Raw genomic sequence first — 4873 nt, 5'->3', positions numbered from 1 at the left:
GTATTTAAAAAATGTAGCAATTAACACCTTGTATTTTTCAAAATAAGTCAATTTACTTTTTTAAATAGGGAGGTAAATTACTTTATTTTAAAAAATATAGGAAAGTTAATCGCATATTAACCCTTTAATAAAGTGAAAGTAAATATGAGATTTTGTTCAATTCCAAGTACACAATCAAGACAAGTAAACAACCTATAATTCCGATTTATTTTTTTTTTGGCCATTCATTTAGTATCAATTTATCGTATCACTCGAACAACTCATATACTACATAGTAGACTCTGCCATAATAGCAATAAAGGCATAACGGTCCATTAACCTGAAGAATTAACACCGTTAAACCGAGGAAACGGAGTGGAGAGTGTCGTGTTACAACGAGTGTTAGTATCGGACTCAATTATATTTAAATCCAACCTATCAGTCAATAAATTCTGAAAAACGAAACTCTAAGATTGGAAAATTAAATTTAATTTAAATTATTTAAATATATATTTGTTCATAAAAATTATTTAAATATACCGATAAATTAAATTTAATTCCAGGTTTTTCTTTTTTTTTTATTTCTTAAAATTGGAAAGAAATAATTAAACTATCAAATCGCGAGTTTTTAATAGATGCTTTTCTATTCGAAAATAGTTGTATTTTGGAATGAATTTCATGGTATAAGAAGATAATGAGCAATTTGGAATTGGCTTCTCATATAAGTTCTTGACAATTAAATATAAGAAAAAATGCAAGCAATCCTCCTCTAATATTATAAACGAGTAAATTACTTTCTTATGAAAAAAATAAATAGCAAATTTATCTCTCTATGTTTTTTAAAATACAACAATTTACCTCCCTATATTGGTGGGATAATCTAACCGACGAGGAGGAAGGTGTGGAATAAAAATGCGAGTGATCGATTCAAAGAAATGATGTACAAAGCTAAACAAAAGGTACTGAATGATGCTCACAAACAGTTAAATAGAGAACCAGACATGAGTGATATGATTGATAGAGGTCCTTATTGGTTGAATAATCAATTATGGAATGATCTAGTTTAGAAGTATTGGGAAAGACTGTTTGTACATGTGAATTAATATTGTTTTGTACACTATAGGAAAAAGAACTTGGTAGAGAAGTGACTGATCTTGAGCTATTTCAAAGATGCCATAGAAAGAACAAAGGAATTGAGGAGTTCATCGACAACAAATCCAAAAGAATTAGTGTAAGTATAATTTGTCATTGGATTTAAATATTGGTTAGTATATATGTTGAGAAATTTTGTTAGACTTTTATTACATAAATGTTCCTTTGTATCTAATGTACTTGCGCAGGAAGAATACCTTGCAAAAACGTGTTGTACTGATGTTTCTTCACAGTCTTCATTCGATATCTCAACTTGGTATGATATCACTGGAGGTCCTTCTAAAGGATGCTTATATAGATTTGGATGTAGCTCCTCATCTACAAGTTCAAGTTCAGTCAGTTCTACTCTTAAATCATCTGACCAGAAGATTAATGAGTTAACAAAAGTTGTGGAGGAATTTTCAAAACGAGAAGAAGAAAGTAGAAAATTGCTTGAAATTGCTCTTAAAGAAGTTCGAAAGAGGGAGGAAGAGGCTCGGAAGAGGGACGAAGAGGCTCGAAAGAGGGAGGCAGACCTACAAGAATTAGTTCGAAAATTACTTCAAGATGTGGGATACACAAACCATCAATTTGCTGGTGGGCCGGGACAACAAGAGCAACAGCATTTCAGGAAAGATAATTAGTTTGTTTTTCTGTTGGTTGTTTATGACTTAGTGTATGTTGATTTGGGTTGTTTACGACTTAGTGTATGTTGATTTGAGTTGTACTTTGACTTATGTTTGTTGACTTGGGAGTAGACATTGATATTATTTAGTAGTATTTGGATGATGACATCAATTATATTAGTGTTGTTGTATTATGAGTATCTTTTTTGTTAATATTTGTTGTTCTTGTTTGGAAAATTCAGATTTTGGTATTGATGGAATGTATTTGATGGTATAATGACCAGGATATTAATTTGGGTACAGAAATTAAAAACTCTACCCAAAAAAACCAAAAAGATTAGAGACGGATAGAGACGAAAAATTTTGAAAATATAGTGGCTGAATCAGAGACGGAAATTGTAAGGTTTTAGAGACGGATTAGAGACTGAATATTTTCTGCGTTTCAGAGATGGAATTAGAGACGGAAATTAACAAACAAATTTTTTACATTTAGAGACGGATTAGAGACGGAAAATTCTTCTTTTATCGACAGAATCAGAGACGGATTACCTATGGAAATCAGAGACGGATTACAGTTAAATTTCTTCTTTTTTGTCGACAAAATTAGCGATGGAACATCCCGTCGCTAAATTATTAGCGACGGGGCTTTCCGCCACGGACTTCGGCAATGGATTCTTCCGTCTCTAATTTGTTTTAGAGACGGAAATCCTACTTTCAGAGACAGAAATTTTCGTCTCTGATACCCTGTTTTCTTGTAGTACAAGTTACCTATCTTCTTAGACAGGGAGGTAAATTGTTTAATTTTATAAAGTATAAGAGGATAAATTATTATATTTTTTTTATAAAATAATAATTTACTCGTTTTCAATATGATAAGGGATAAATTGCTATCGCCCTCAAATATATATAATGGGTCCAAATTATGATGGATGTAATATTCCATTTAAAGTGGGTAAATTGAGAAAATGTCAATTCCTATATTAGTCTTTGGTAAAATGTCATTAAATCACCTATTATAGTTTTAGTTTCATAAAAAACTATAGAAATTTTCAAAAATCACAAGGACCCCTATAAAAAATATATCATTGCAATTCTCCATAAAATGAAATATGGAACCAAATGTAAAAAGGTAAGTTTTTTAAATGTCATTATAATGACATTATATCTTGTACTATAATCTAAATACACCGCATCGTTTACTCTGGTTAACGAAGCTTACACTAATTAAAAGTCCACTTTATTTCTAAAAATAATATAACAGGCTTGTTACGATTTTTTTTTTTTGTACAAATAAAGCAAATTTTAGTATATGATGTGATGTTATTATAATGACATTTAAAACTTGATTTTGTTTTTAGTTTTTTATATCAGGTTTTATATTACATTTTGTTAATTTTTCTATTCACAGTTTCGTCGTTTTTTTTTATTTTATATAAATTTTCTATATTTTTCTTCATGCAAATAAGACTATGATATGTGATATAGTGGTTTTCTATGCAAAACTAATATAAGAATATGGTATTTTTTCAATTTTATCCATTTCAGTGGAGTATTTAACTCTCAGGGACTTTAATGAGACATATTTAGGAGATAAGGGACTATTACAACATATTTTAAAGATGTGGGATTAAAGTTGAATAAAAATAAGAGATGATGGACTAATAGAGAGATTTGACCCGTAATATTAGAAGTTTATGTGTTTTTTTGTTGGAGTCAGCATTTTTTTGTTCAAATACTATTGAAAGAGGTACAATCGTAAACAAAGAGGGGGTGAAAATGTAACTTGAAAATTGATTTAAACTCTTAGGAATTGATTTATAATTGCATTAAACTCTAAGAAACTTCAATTCTGATAAACAAAATTACAAGCTTGGTCCATTTGAATCAGATTACATATTCCCTTGACAAAAAGCAAAAAATTTGACTCATAACAAAGTTGTTAGCCGCCTCCGGTATCAAAATAATCAAACAATTATAGATTCGGTATTCTAATTTTTTTTTTATTTGAAGTGATTCAAGCTATTCTTTATAATATTGCAAATGAGCAAATTATCACCTTATGAAAAACAAAAAAAAAAAAATAACAAATTACCTCTCTGTGTTTTTAAAAATGCAGTAATTTACCCTGTTATGTTTTTTAAAACCAAGCAATTTACCTCCCTATCTAAGGAGGTAAATTGCTTCATTTTGTTGATTAGTCAAGTATGCACCAGAAGCAGTAGCGACCTAGGAGGACCGTTGTTACCATTTTGAGCAGGGGCTATGACCAAAGATAAGAAAAAAGGCCTTGCAATCAGAATTACGAATTTTAAAACTCTTGTTGAATCAGCAATCCAGATGGAAGAAGCAGTAATTGAAGACAAGAAGAAGGGAGAAGAGAAGAAAAAATCAACGTACACAGTAGGGGGATCAAGTAGGTTGACCAAGAGGGAACCAATTGTTCATTTTCTAAGGGAAGTGGGAATTTTTCACTTGGTGATCATGTTTTTTGAGGAAGTAGTGGACTAAGGTTTGGTGGATCCATGGGCTTTAATAGAGGTTCGTTCAAATGCAGCTCATTTACTACGCATTTTATTGGATCGGGTAGGGGAGTTGGACAGAGTTATGGTCGGGACCAATTTTCAGTCCAAGTTGTTCTACTTGTGGAAGATAACATATGAGAGCATGTTGGAGACGAGACGATATAGCTAGAACCTGTTATCATTGTGGAGGTAGGGGGTATATAGCCAGAAATTGTCCTAATCAGACTGTGAATTTAGGTGGAAGTGCATTCAGTGGACCCAAACCAAAGCAATGTTGGAAGTGGTGGCATAGATGAGAGAGGAAGAGGCAGAGGCAGAGGCAGAGGTAGAGGTACTAGCAACAGAGATAGTGACCACACTATTGGTAGCAGTATGAGGGGTTTAAGAGCACAAGTTACTTAAGGACAGACTCAAGCATGAATATATAATAAGATTAGGGAGGAAGTCCAACATCAAATGATGTGATATCAGGTACGATTTTATTATTTGGAGGCTTATGTTTTGATTGACCCTGGCTCTATGCATTCATACATTTCATCAGAACTTTGATGGGTGCCGAATCCACCAAAAATAATTCCTACGAACACTTTTGTAGAAGTGTGAGTAGGGTCGAAT

The sequence above is a fragment of the Sesamum indicum genome, linkage group LG10 (genome assembly GCF_000512975.1).
Source record: "Sesamum indicum cultivar Zhongzhi No. 13 linkage group LG10, S_indicum_v1.0, whole genome shotgun sequence".
Classification (NCBI taxonomy): domain Eukaryota; kingdom Viridiplantae; phylum Streptophyta; class Magnoliopsida; order Lamiales; family Pedaliaceae; genus Sesamum; species Sesamum indicum.
The sequence above is the reverse complement of the archived record's forward strand: the minus strand, read 5'-3'. Positions refer to the sequence as shown.